General features: G+C 43.0%; 1 protein-coding gene across 2 annotated transcripts in view; it reads right to left on the bottom strand.

The window, feature by feature from the left end:
- Positions 1 to 15,491, bottom strand: part of CHD7 (chromodomain helicase DNA binding protein 7) — a 794,978-nt gene that overhangs the window by 529,402 nt on the left and 250,085 nt on the right. The window lies entirely within an intron of this gene.

Raw genomic sequence — 15,491 nt, 5'->3', positions numbered from 1 at the left:
CAGGGGAGAGCAAGTTAAAAATAAGGTTTACCGAGGTTAAGGCAGGACGCTCCTTAAATGCATACAGGGGGCGGGAGCGCTCGATCGACTGGAGCGCAGCCCTTCCCTGCTCAAGATGGCGGGTGTCACGAGTGGTCACGTGACCGCGACCGAAAGGGCAGCGCTGATGAAAATAAGCTGCAAACGCGCAATGCAGCGCTCAGTGAATTTCCAGAAGGTGATGTAAGTATTTAGCCGCCAATCATGTATTTAAAAATACAAGTATACCATAAGGCATGCTGTAAAACACTGGAAGTTGTTACTTGAATACCCCATTTGCTACACTGCCGAACACACAGGTATAAAGGCAATGGCTCCAACTAGGAGTGAGATTTCCCACCAATGAAGAAATGGAGACTCTGGTGAACACACTGCATTTGCAATGTTAAGCAGAAATGTTTTTGTAGCATCTGCTAGGTGATCACTAATTTTTTCTTCAAACATACGTTTAATCTGATCTAAGACTATTATGGATAGGTTTTTAGGTCTCGCCTGCCGATGCGTTTGCGCATTCGAGCTGGCGAGAGATATAGGGGCTTATGCAGAGTTTAACCAAAGTGGCGATTTGATGCAATGCACGGGTGTCGGGGGGGCGGGGGGGGTGTCGAGGAGTTGGCGTGACTCCCCTCCACCCCCCAAATAATGCATTTAGGGCTTGGTAATTGGTCTGCTATTTCTAAACCGGATTTTCCGCTCTGTGCAACAATAATAAAAGACAAAACAGTGACCTTTCATGGACAACAGAAGAGACAGACTCGGAATAGACTAATGTTGCTCCTTCCATAATAAGCAAGTAGGCCTTGTGGGGAGTTTCATGAATTCACTCTTGCCGCTTAGTTCACTAATGGAATTTTTTGAGACAAGCCATTATTGTTTTTAAGATCATGTTTAAAAAGTCGCTTTTAATAAATGTCTGTCTATGCAGTGATATGACGTACTAAGGTGAAATGCTGAAGTGTTCTTTTTTTACATTTTGAAGAGTTTGTTGTTGAACGCTGTATTTATTTGCCTTTAGTCACAGCTGATATCGTGCGGGGGGAAAACGCAGATCCTGATAGTAGCTGATGTGTGCTGCACTGCGAAAGCATCTTCTACGTTTGTGTGGAAACTTGCCTGTAGTTGCAACGATTGTGACACCTGGGACCTACGTTTTTATTACCTCTGTTCCGTTGAGAAAGAATCTGGGATGTCCTGTTGCCCAGCTAGCTGCACTTTAGTCCTAATATGTCTTAGTTATGATGGTTTTAACAAGCAAATTAATTCTGATGTGGATTTCATCTATTTATTTTGGTCTTTATTATGTTAAATCGTACGTATTTGATTATTGTACAGCTTTTTATTCTCTTTAAATGTATTTGTTGCAGAATATTTGCATAGTGTTATATATATATTTTTTTACGTCCTAAATTTGGCAAAATACAAAATAATTGACTGACCCCTATGCCTTAGTGGCACCGTTATTTGTCCTACGAATACAATCCACTAATTACAAATTGGCAAGATATTGTCGCTGTATTAATTTTACTAGCAGTTCTTTCGGACAGGACCTACAGCACTGTCTGATTGCTAAATATTGCATCTGCTAGTGTCATACCACCAGCCTGGCTGGGGCGTCTGCTGTGGAATATGACCGAGCCAACATTCCCTTTCCAGGCTTGGAACTCGTCCTCACTTGTACTCACACTACTTTATGACACACACACTGAGCCCACACACTACTTTAGGCCACACACACACTGCACCCTCTTCACTACTTTAGCCCACACACACTGCACCCTCACACTACTTTAGGCCACACACACTGCGCCCTCTCACTACTTTAGCCCACACACACTCCCCCCTCACACTACTTTAGGCCACACACACTGCGCCCACACTCTGCACCCTCACACACCCTGCACCCTCACATATACTACACCCTCACACACACTGCACCCTCACACACAAACACACAGTGCCACATAATTACATGCCACACAATTACACTCTACTAAATGCAACACACACTCCACACAATACCAAATAATTATATGCTACATAATTACAATGCAACATACACTCCAAACAATAACACTCAGTGCCACATAGTTAGACGCCCACAATTACACTCTACTGAATAAAACATACACTCAACATAATACCACTCAGTGCCACATAATTAAATGCTACATAATTACACTGCTCTCAACGCAAAATACCCTCCAAATAGCACTCAGTGCCACATAATTACACGCCACATAATTACACTGCACTCAATGCAACATACACTACAACACCCACTCAGTACAACAACATTTTATGCTACGTATTTACACTGCGCTCAACGCAACATACACTCAAAATACCACTCACTACCACATAATTACACACCACATTATTACACTGCACTCAATGCAACATACACTCCAAATACCACTCTGTGCCACATATTTATATGCTACATATTTAAACTGCGCTCAACGCAACATACACTTCTAATACCACTCAGTGCCTCATAACTACACACCACATAATTACACTATCTATCACCCTCACTCTATCTATTGCCATCCCTCTACCGCCCTCACTATACCACTCTATCACCCTCACTCTACCTCCCTCACTCTACCACCCTCACTCTTCCACCCTCACTATACCCAGTTCTCGGCAAAAATGCAATGTATCAATGTTTAAAGCTTTATTACAAAAGTACAAAAAAAATCATACTTTTAATCTTGATTTTTAAAAAATATAACATACGCAACACAATCTTCTCACAATTTTTTCTTTTTTAAATGTAGTGCCATTATACATTACAAAAATTATCATGTAATTAATAATTACATATAAAATGTATAAGCCAATAAGATTTGTCATATCAATACATGTAAGACAGGGGAATACTAAACATCTAGCTTTAATAATGCTATAGGTGGCACATTTGCAAATTCTATAAATATTGGCATTTACAATAACAAAATTAATACATTTGCTATTATAAAAACATAAACATAACTTAAAACATTATTACATTTACAAGACCAATAGCTCCAACTTTTCTAATGCGAGACCAATTGCATTTCCAATGCTTGTTACCTTATGTCAGCCTCATGGTTGCACTTATGTGCTACCATTTTGTGAAGGATGTTTCCATCTCCTTTTTTCTGATAATCAAAGGCGTACTCTTGCGAAAATGATTTCAGGGCTCTAAGATATCAGTTAGCATCTGGAGGAGTACTGACGAATATAACAGGTTCTCATTCTGGTCAGCCACACAAATCTCATCTCATACATGGTAGCCTGCCTCTATGGGTCCTGCACATTTATTGATCAGCTTAGATTTGAGCATTCCCTTTTGCTACAGGCATGAGACTCAAGATTCCTCAAAACTGGCTCAAGATTTTAAAGAAGCTTGCTTTGCTTACTTATGAGTGACACAAAAAAGTTAGTCAAGTCAATGAGTGGACTATGGCTACTTGTTAAAATGGTGTCCAAAATACAGCAGTAAGGTTCGCTTTGCAGATTCATCTAGTTGTCTGGTACAGAATTCAAGCTTTTCTTTTTGCTTTTTTGTCCTTCCTATATTTTTTGTTTTAGGAGTTGGACAGTAATGCAACTGCCCATTTGGTACTTCCTGTGACATACCTCCTCCTCTGGAAGCTCTCAACTTTTGTCGCCATCTTTAAATTCTTTTTTTTCCCCCCCATCTTCTTGGCGGGTAGCTTGTGAATCCAGAGAAAATTCTTCAAGCTGCAAAACTACAGCAGCAGGTAAGAATTTATTTGTTTTACAGCGTGACTCTTCTCTGGACTTACATGCTGTGCATAGATTAGGTAGCAGTATTAGTCCAAGAGTGGTTGTTGTGTTGGCCAAATTCTGTGTCTTCAGTAGCCAGGCTGTTCGGCTCGGTTTCTGGATGAAATACTCTTCCTTGGTTTAACAATAACAGATCTTGTTGAATCAGTAGTTTTTGAAAGTTCCCCAGTGCCATCTGAAGTAGATCTGAGAACCATGTTTGTCTTGCCCATTGTGGAGCAATTAAAATTAATTTCATGTTGCTTCTCTTGCATTTGTTGATTACCCTGTGCAACAACTGAATCGGGGGGAAAGGCATAAGCAAATGTCACTGACCACTGACTGGGCATTCCTTAGAGACAGATTGTGAGGTTGTTTTGATGCTAAGCTTCGGCATTTTGCGATTTGAGGAGTTGCAAAAAGCTCTACTGTGGGAGTTCCCCATATTTTGAAGATTCCTCTGAGTACTTTCTGGTTCAGTTCCCATTCAAGGGAGCAAGATGCCAGTCTGCTGAACTTTTCTGCTTCCGTATTGTCCTTTCCTGGAAGTAGAATTGCTATTAAATGTATTCTCTTTTGAATTGCCCAAGTCCAAATGTCCTGAGCTATAAACCTTGGTAACTGAAGGGATTATGTCCCCCCCCCCTCTGTTAGAATAAATACTATTTTTCTAAAAACTGCCACTGAAAAGCTTCTAAGGCTAGGAAAACTGCTCAGTTCTAGGATGTTAATATGAAGAATTGCATCCTTCTGCTGCCATACTCCTCTGATTTTGAGTGTGTTCATATGTGCTTCCCACTCTATATGCTAGACATCCGTTGTAATCTCTACTGATGGAGTTTGGTCTAGAAATGTCACACCTTTAGTTATATTTGCCCAGCTCCACCATTTAATTTCCTTTTGCATATTCTGTGCGACAATCACTAGACCCTCAACTCCCTGGTTGCATGTGACCATTACACTTGTTTTCTTGAATTAGTCTAATGTGAAGCCTCGCATATGGGATTAGTGGGATGCAAGATGCTATCTTTCGTGGAATTTCCCCACAGTCCTCATAGTCCGAGCTTGCCCACAGTATCTTTATACTCTTGCCGTTGCCCTGACTTCTTGATGAAGCAAAACATTTCCTTTAGTGGTGTTGTTTTATAACGCTTCTCTCCTCTGCACAGCCCTTCTACTTGTTCAACATGACAAATGTGCCTTTATATGCAAAATGCCAATAGTCTTCTACTACTACTGACCTCAATATTGGTTATTTGCTCCTATATTTTCAAAACTGCTCCCAGTGCTTCTACTCAAACACTATACGTTGACTTTATACAGCTTTGAGATAATTATTACACTATATCAGCAAGAGCGTCTGAACTATTAAGGTCCCTCTCAACAAATCAAAACGTTGCTTTATTTCTGAATTGGTGGCATATGAGTAAGTGAAAAAAAGGGAGTTAACAGATTTACTTACTTGAGTACTGAGTGAGGGGAGCAAAAGAGAGCAATAAGCGATGCCATCTGGTAAAACGAATAATAAACTCATAAAGCAGCCTCTGTACTCCGAAGCTCTGCATCAGGGCCTCTTCACTTCAGAATCTTTAAATATCGTCCACTCAACTCAAAAGCCACCTAGTCCTAATTTGGCAACTGCTCCAGACCAAACTATGGACCACATACTACAGGAAATATCTGCTGTAGGGCGACGCCTAGAAGGCATGGAGAAGTCCATAGCTGTCCTAACAAATGAAGCTACATTTATACGTGCAGATATTGCTGGATTTCAAAATCATCTTTAAGGTCTTACTGAGCAAGTAGAGAACTGCCTTAATAACATACCAGATCGGGATCAAGAACTTCTTTTCCTTAGCTGCTTGGCTGCGATTTTAGCGCAGTGGGTGGGGCCACGACTGCCGTTGGCCGTCGGAAGCAGCGAAGGGGTTAGAAGTAAACTTATAGATTTGGAAGACAGAAGTCGCCAAGACAATATACGGTTCTTTGGTTTTCCAGAAAGAATATGAGGTTCAAATACTAAATGCTTTCTCAAAGCAACTCTTCCAAAGATCACAGGTCTCACATTTGATATACCATTGGAGATCCAGAGGGCTCATCATATTGGTCCTCTCCAAGAAGGGAAAAATATACCACCTTGCACGCTAATTGTTTGTTTCTTACGCTATGAACCGGCTCGTCAGTGGATTACTGATGTCCGTACCCATGGTCCATAAACATTTGAAGGTCATAAAATCTGTGTGGCAGCAGACTTCTCAAAGGAAACGAATGATCGCAGTAAGCCTTTTTTTCTTTTCGACCTTGCCTACGTCAACTAAACATTAAATATGGCCTTTTTGAACCAGCATGCCTACGAATCACCAATGATGGCATCTCTAAAGAATTCTTCAATCCAGATCTTCGACAATTCTTGGAAAATGTTGTTCCTCAAAACAGATTGTGAAATGTCTAAATCAGATCCTAAATCTCAACCTCCTTCATTAATCTCCAAGGTGTCTTCTGGTGGAACTCCGCGCAATCCAGGTTGTTCCAATAGTAGAGGTAAAGACCCAGATCGACTGGTGCACCCCCTTGGAGACCGATCACAAGCTCTTCAAGTAGTAGCTGCTCTTACACAAGATAGAGACCGAGATAAATCTCACTCTCCTCTAAAATCTCCATCTTCTGAGGAGAGCGTACCCTGAATTCTGACTTACTATTTAATTATTTCATATTAAAGTTGTGATGACAGATCTTTATTTATAACTCTCTGATATGACAACAGTTTACTTTTATTTTCCTTCCTCCATGACTGGTCTGTTTTTGTAACCTCTTCATACTCCGGACGTGTTAAAACTTTATATTATATTTTTTCGATGTATACATATCTATCTATACACAATCACATTTTTGTCTTGTTCTGATTTTGAAATGAATACACACTAACTTATGAGTAATGTTAGCTACTATTTTAACTATCAACCTCTTTTCTACTTTCTACACATTCTTACTGATTCACCTAGCACGTATCATGCCTGATAATAATCTATTACCCATTCGTCTATAGGCCTACTCATAAAAATATATAATTGCACACTGTCTTTCTATGCATTAAAATAAAGTCCAATAGTCTTAATTATTTATATTTAATCTCCTACCTATTATCATTATCATTTTTATGCACACTATTTTTCCTCATCTTTCATTGTATGGTATGTTTGACGATATTGTATGTTCTTACTTCTTTCCCTCCTAATCTTTACTTTTCATTTTCAATCTGTCCTTCTCAATCCCTCTAATACCCCCAACATAAGGTCCACCGACAACCACCTTATCTTCAGAAAACTACACCAGATTTGGCTCTTCCCCACAGAAATTAACAGCATATCCCTCTGTATACAAGCATTTTTTCCACTGTAGATATGTACCTATCTTTGTGTATTACTTTGTATAAACATGTAAAATACTTATGTTGTTGAGAGAAAAAATAATAATCAATAAATAAAAAATAATCTTTGGTCTACATGTACCTACTTCCATTGTGCATCTATGTTCCTTCCATGTACTTGGATCTGTGTGTCTGTTACTTTTCTCCTGAAAAAGCCTAGCCAATGCACTACCCCATTTCTCATCATGTGCCTCTATCAATATATTTAATCTACATATACTTACCTCCTTTATGTATCTATATGCTTTCAATGTAATTATGGATCTATACATTTATCACTTTCTTCTAATTTAGCATTTCCAATGCACTAACCTATTTCTCAGCCTATACTTCGCTCACTATATCTTCTAGCCCAACCTTCTGACTCATCTCAAACTTCTTCTACTACTCCTTCCAATGCACTACCCTATCTCTCATCCTATACATCTATCAATATATCCTCTACATCCACTCTTTTATCCCAAACCCCATACCACTACTATGTTTGCCAAAACAACCCTTTCTAGACTCTCGCCTACTCTAACCCTCCTTGCATCATCTGACACCTCTTACTATACCGATCCCCTAAATCAAACCTTTCTAAACTCTTTCCTCTGAGTCCTCCCCTCCAAAACCCCTTTTTACTCATCTGAAAGCCTCCTCCTATTGCTAAGACACATAAAAATAAATTTCACTCTTTTATCCCTCCACTATCCTTTTCAATCGAAATTAACAGACTACCATGTTCACTTATCAAATTCCATATTAAACTATACTAATATACTATCCAAATAACTGATTAACATATCAACTACTCAAATTACTTCATATTTTTTTGTTTTTACTATACTCATTTTCAACAGTAATCCTTTATGGGTTCCAGAGTGGCCTACTACTCGCCAGAAAAGAGATTTAACACCTATTAGTGATAACAAGTGCTATAGGATTGCAAATCTTTCTTCCCCTTTTATCCCTCCGCTATCCTTCTCAATCCAAGTAACTGACTAATATCCACCGCTGAAATTACTTCATATTTCACCGTATTAATTCACCACTAATCCTTTGTAAGCTTCCTTAATAGTGTGCGTCAACAAGCGCTATATAAACACAAACCTTTGTCCTCTATCTCTCTGCTATCATTCCAAATCCAAATAACTGACTAACCTATCCACCACTTAAAATGTACTTGCATGTTTCACTATACTAATTCAACACTAATCCTCTATGGGTCCCAGAGTAGCGTGCTACTCGCCGAAAAAGCGCTTCAACGCCTCGTCAGGGGTAGTAAGCGCTATATAAATGCTATTACAATACAATACAATATACACATAGTTAAAATTATTTCAGTGTTATAATTTGAATGTTATGACTTTTTATGTATAGTATGAATTAAGAACTAGCATATATAAGCTAAAGTATAAAAATATACATCCTCTTCATTTCTTTAGAAAACTTCTTAGACGTGTACAGCTTGAACGTCCAAATCAAATTCTCTCTTCTCCCTACATTACAATATTTACTATATTACTTTGTTTTAATATTCATATAAAGAATTGTGGTAACATTATTACTGTACAATATTACTATTATATTATCAAATTTGTCATATCATCTAAATATGCCTATATCCAATATTTATTACCTTTATTATACCATTTAAGATTTCACATGTACCATTTTATACATTGCTCTATTTTCCTTCTTCTATTCCTCCCTTCACTCTTATCATATTCGAATAACTTTTATGCCTTTCCCCATTGTATAATGTTTTGTATAACTCAACATTCTACTATTAATCTACTTTTATAATTATAAGTCTGTCTAATTCTATTCATGTGATGACTAGATTATATCCTTCTCATTCACTTTATTGCTGGATGGGGCTCCCCAGCGTATATGGCCCGAAAGTTTAGATCCACAGAAAACAGTCTTACCCCCTATATACTGTTATATTGTGTTACTTCTGTGTAGTATAACTGTTCTTTTTCCATTTTTCTTTTCTCCTTTTTGTTAATTTCTTCTCCAGTATTGGGGGGTCTTTCATAGATTCACATGCCTGAATCATTCCCAGTCATCGGAGTGGGAGTCCCACGGTACATAAAAAAGCAATATTATGCATATAATAACCAAAAAACCTTGGTAATAACCAACCAGGAAGTAAAGTAGCCCTAAGCTACAGGAGCAAAACTATCCTAGTCATTATGTACAGACCAAATTGCAGCCATTCATGTACAGACCAAATTGCAGCCAATCAGGCGCCAGCACCCACCAGAATGTTCTCCCCAGAGGCGCAGGCTCTCAGATTTTCTACCGCTCGTCGTGTGAACGGAGTCTCCCTGAGCTCTGCTCAGTTCTTCTCAACTTAATTGTTTGTTTTTCCTTCTTAAAGATGTCATCTTCTGAATCCCTCTTTAGACCTTGTGAATCTTGTGGAAAGCTTAAGCTTTTTAAGGAAGATACCCACAAGAAATGTATTTATTGTCTATATCCAGATCATGAGGTAAAGGAGTGCAAGATCTGCAGAACTTTTCCTCAGAAAACCCTCAGAGACTGAGAAGGTAAGTCTTCTCCTGTGGCTGCAGAAGATAAAGGACCAGGATAACCCTCTTTCTGAGGTAGGGAGTATAGCTTTGGGATCTACTATGTCTTCTAGAAAGAGGAGAGCTGAGGTTGAGATTGCTTCTCCTGGTGCAAAGGTGTTGAGAATAGCCCAATCCTCCAAGGGTTGTGGTGTGCCTTTGGCTTCTACTTCAAAAAAGGCATCTCCACCTTCTAAATCTGGTCCTGGATCGCCCCCGAGAAAGTCTGAAAAATCTTCATCTTCCAAGAGGCTATCTCAAAAAGATTTACCCAAAAAATGACTTTGTCGACAGCAGCGTCTACGACGGCCTCTCCGTCGACGAGCATCATCGGCGACGCATCTTCCACGTCGACGATTACCTACTCATCGCAGAAGCCAAAGATGGTAATGTCTTCAACCTCTTCTCCGTTGACGCTGGTCTACGTAGCAGTTTGGCCCATCTCGTCGACGAAGTTAATGCCAGCGATCGCCGACGCACCATCATCGGCGAATATTCTTAAGGTCCCGTCGACGAGCGCATAGGCGTCAAAGCATACCTCGACAACGCACATCCCGTCGACGAAGGTCAGCCCATCAACGGAATCCTCGTCGACGAAGACCACCTTACCGTCAACAGTCCCATCGTCGACGAAGAGTACATAGTCGTCGACGACGCCCACCTAGTCGTCGATGGCCACATCATCGACGAAGCCCACCTCGTCGACGAAGCCCACCTAGTCGTCGACGGCCAGATCGTCGACGAAGACCACCTCGTCGTCAAGAACAGTCGACGAAGATTGCCTCGTCGAGGAAGACATCGTCGAAAACATCGTTGACTATGAACGTCCCGTCGACTGCCACTATTGTTGCACCTTCTCCGTCAATGGCACCACCAACTGTTGTCCCGTTGACTCCTCCACTCTCATCATGTAAGGAGTTACAAGTCTGGTCTGCTGCGTCAATCAGTTTCATTGCCATCACCGTCTAAGACAGCTTCCTTATTGGAAAGAAGGGGTTCTTCTTGAACGGTTCTTTCCCCGTTGAAGTTGCCAGAGCAATTGTTAGACCCTGAGGAGGATGAGGAGTCGGAAGAGGATGAGAGATTTTGTGCAGCCAGGAGTCCATCTGAGCTGCTTATAAAGTACCAAGATGAGGACCAAGAAGAGGAAGAATAACAACAGTTACATTGAACCTAAAGGTCGGGCTCCTACCTCTGGACATACTGCACAGATGCCGTTAGATCTCCTCAACAATTTACAATATATGCTTAACGACTACTATCACCGGTTCCCACGATCCGAATCGGGCGAATCACACCTTTCTACACCTATGCCTCAAGCTTCTACGGCAAGCTTTAGACCTTCAAGACAATCTTCTCCGGTACCAGCTTCAGAGAAACGACCTACCGTTCCTCCTTCTCCTATACCATCTCAACACACACAGGGGGATGTCACTTCTGATGACGATAGAGAAGAAGACGACGTGGATGATAAATCAGTATTGTCGGAGTGGGACGATTATCTAACACAAACCCCTTCTCCTACAGACCCACCTGTGGCGGACTCTCCGCGAGTTGATATTGGAGGATTCCATCTTATAATGGAAAGAGCGACAAAAAGATTCTTAATTACAATGGAAACTAAACAGGATGACCGTTTCCTGTATGATTTAAAGGATCAACCACAGAAACAGGTTAAGACAATTCCAATACTTGACTTTATTTGGAAAGAGAGCCTAAAGATAATGTCAGCACCTTTTGGACTCCGCTCATCTCCCTGAGTTTTCACAAAAATATTAGCTCCAGTGGCAGAACATCTTCGTTTGGAAGGTTTTCAAATTTTTCCATATTTGGACGACTGCGTTATCAAGGCCAGTTCTCTTGGAACAGCGAAAGCACATGTTCAAAAGGTGCCTGTCACTATTTCAGTCTCTGGGTCTCTCAGTCAACTACCAGAAAAATCAGAGGGGGCTGATATGTTCGAATATCTGGAGAACTGGTTCAGGACAGAGGTGGCCCCGGAGGGACTGACCTCCTTCTCCCTTGAAAGAGCGCTCAGAGTCCCAGCTAAGCCGCCTTTACCGGGCCACCCTCCCCGACTAATAGTGGCCAGAGTTCTCCATTACAAAGACAAAGACCTGCTGATTCAGAGAGCACGCTCCGCGGGGCCTTTTAAAGTGGAGAATGGCACGGTTACGATATTCCCAGACTATACCCAGGAGATACAGAAAAGTAGGGCCTCCTATTTAACTATCAAGAAAGAACTCAGACGAAGGGATCCAATTTTCCCTATTTTTTTCCAGCCAAACTGCGAGTAATTATGGATGGCTCGACGCAATTTCTCCTACCACCCGAGGATGCTTGGACCTGGCTAGAGTCCTATAGAGCAGGAACGGATCATAAAAACAGGGGAGATCGCGGCCCGCCTAAACAACAACAGATGCGAAAGTCGCAGCGCCTCTGCAAGAAGAATATAAACCAGCAGGCGCGACCGCCCGCCCAAATGGCGGCTGACAAACTGGGAGCCCTGGCGGCGACGGCGGTGCTGACGGGATCGCAGCAGGAGGGATCGACAATAGGAACCGACTGACGAAGAAAAGAGACACTCTGGCGCTGAGCTCTCGGACGCTGACAGCACTAGGGGTCCGGTGGTCACGCCACGAACAGCGGATTAGATTGTTGCATGAGTGACTCTTTGAAAAGCCTTCTTCCTGTGAACAGCTCTTCAATGTGCTGCTGTGCCAGGTGATATCAGGGGCGGCGGCTGTTGTGACAATATCTTAAGGGATCAAGGGGCCGGGGTGAGGGCGATGCCTGCCACCCGTCGGGCCTGAACCACCCTCCTATTGCCCTTAAGGCAACCTTTAGTGGATACTGCAGGCTAGAATTGTGTGTTTTGTTGTGGCAGTTTGGATGGCGGCTAATAGTCTGTTATTGGGTCCTGTTCTCGGGGGGAGGGGAAGGGGTGTTACAGGGGGAATTGGTTACAGGGGTTTGAGCTGTTTTGGTGGGGGCGGGAGGAGCATGGTGGAGGAGATGCTGAGGGACGACTGGAATGGGGACACTACCTGAATTGAAATGTATCACTTGGAATGTGCGTGGGTTTAAGACTATGTCCAGGCGCCATAAGGTGCATGCGTATTTGGTGCGACGTGGGATTCAGATAGCGCTGCTTCAGGAGACCCATCTTACCAATCAGGAGTGCACAGCCTTACAGAGACGATGGCGTGGTCAGGTGATTGGCACGACCTACTCTGCGTTTGCTAGGGGAGTCCTGATTTGGGTGAGGGCCGGGTTCCCCTTCCAGGCTACGAGCCAGGTTGTTGATCCAGAGGGTAGATATGTGGCAGTGGAGGGGAAGCTGGGGGGCAGAGATGTGGTGCTTTGTAGTGTCTATGCCCCAAATTCTGACCAAGCCCGCTTCCTGGATAGACTCTCAGGATCATTGGCACACTTCCTGTCAGGTCAGGTGATATTGGGAGGAGATTTCAATTCCATCACAGATATTGCGTTGGATAGGTCGCATCCGCCACTGACAATCTCCGGTGCGTAGGCTTGCCAACCAGAGGTTGGACTGGCAGGAGAGAGGGGGTCTCACAGATGTGTGGCGAGGGCATCATCCCAATGATCAGGACTATTCATTCTTCTCCGCACTCCATGACCTTCATGTTAGGATTGATGCTGTCCTGTGTAGTGGCTCAATAGCTAACTTGGTGACACAATCCCCAATTGGTGTCCATTAAGTGGCATCGTGAGAGGTCCGCGGTCCCCACTTGGCGATTTCGTCCAGAAACCCTGGAGGATCAGGTTTTTAGTGCAGAAATTCGCACGGGCATTGAACAGTACTTTACCGAGAATGGAGGGACAGCTAAACCAGAGCAGTGGAATGGGATGCATTCAAGGTGGTGATGAGAGGGCTGTGCATTGGTAAATACTCAGGAGTGCGAGCAGCAGTGCTTGCGGATGTAGAAAAAGCAGAGGGGGCACTAAGGGAGTTGGAGAGGCAGAGACCGGAGCAGCCGACGCTGCAACCGCAGCTCATGGAAGCAAAGGAACTGGTGGCGACGGCAACGGAGAGATTGAGGAGCTATGATCGATTATGGACAGCATACGGCGAATGTTCATGCTGAAGGAGATAAAGTGGGTACACTCCTAGCGAGACTGGCGAGCCCGGAGCAGAGAGGCTGCCCGATCATGAATATACGTGCGGCGACGGGAGACATGGTCTATTCCCAGGCTGCAATCCTATCAAGCTTCTTGGGTTACTATACGACCCTCTATCAAAGTGACCTGGAGGTTGAAGAATCAGAAATTGAGGGCTATCTGGAGGAGATTCAGCTCCCGCAATTGGATGAGGAAAGTGCGGAGGATCTGGGCCAACCCATAACATTGCCTGAAATTAGGGGTGCGATCAAGCAGATGGCCCGGAATAAAACGCCAGGAATGGACGGTCTGCCAATAGAATTCTACGCTAAATACATGGACATCTTAGCGCCTCAGTTGCTAGAGGTATATGCAGAGGCTGCGGAACGGGGCCACCTACCCGGATCGATGAGGGAGGCGCTGGTTGTTCCCCTATTAAAACCTGGGAGAGAGCCGAAATGAGTGGTTTCAGAAGGTTCACTTTTTTGTAGTACACAGGGCTTACCTTACCCCGGGGAAGATCCGGAAGTATTTCCACGTTCAGGATGCAGCGTGCCCTAGATGCTTGATGCCAGATGTAGAACTGGACCATATGATGTGGGATTGTCCGATGCTGGGGTTGTACTGGTCTGAGGTTGGGGTACGCCTTACTGATGTTACTGAACGGCAGGTGGAATATGACATGGCGACTTGTCTGTTGGTCTGGATTCCTCACACGTCTAAAACAAAAATCACTAGCAAGTTTATTGACTTATGCCTCATCCTTGCCCAGAGGGAAATCACCTGGCACTGGAAGTCGAAGGAAGGCCCGTCTAGTCGGAGATGGGCGAGTGAACTTTATAAATGGGCCAGCAGTGAGAGTATGATCAGACTTAGGCTAGCTACAAGCACAGCGGATGAAAATAGTCTAGAATCAGCACGGGCATGGGAGGAACTAGTGCGAGTGTTGAAGAACTGTCAAGCAAGGGAAGAGGACTAGGGAGGGTGAGCACTGATTAGCGTTCCATGGGATATAGTGGCAGATAGAGGATGATCCTTCAGGTCTTTCTCGATTGTGGTGTGATAGGTGTGAATTAGCCCACACCGGCAGCAGTTGGGGGGGGAGGGTAGGTAAGTTGTGATTTATCGTGGACATATGGGATGCCTGAATGCTTCGAGAGTCATTTGTTGACCCTTGTGATGTTTATCAGTTGAATGTGGTTATTTACAGGGGGGTAAAGTTCACTGCGGTTTAGCTATTAGAATACTCATACAGAAGAGGTCTAGGAGTTGAAAAGGGCGAACGAGTGGCGATAGTACTGATATGAAGCAGCTACCCATTAGGGCCTTGACAGATTGAATGTTGGAAATGGGAAAGGGGGGATATAGAAAAGCAGATGAAAAATTATCCTGCCGTACAGATCCATTGATATATCACTTTTATGTTTCTGACACTTTCCTGGTTATCGCCGCCCGGCCTTCGGGATGTGGGCTGAATGGCTGTGTGATGTTTAATTTTTGACCTATGGACCGGGACCATTAAGGGTGGGTCTGTCGGCACAAGCGTTAGTGTAGTTTATGAATCTGCAATA

This window comes from Lissotriton vulgaris, chromosome 4_1 (assembly GCF_964263255.1).
Source record: "Lissotriton vulgaris chromosome 4_1, aLisVul1.2, whole genome shotgun sequence".
NCBI classification, from domain to species: domain Eukaryota; kingdom Metazoa; phylum Chordata; class Amphibia; order Caudata; family Salamandridae; genus Lissotriton; species Lissotriton vulgaris.
The sequence above is the reverse complement of the archived record's forward strand: the minus strand, read 5'-3'. Positions and strand labels throughout refer to the sequence as shown.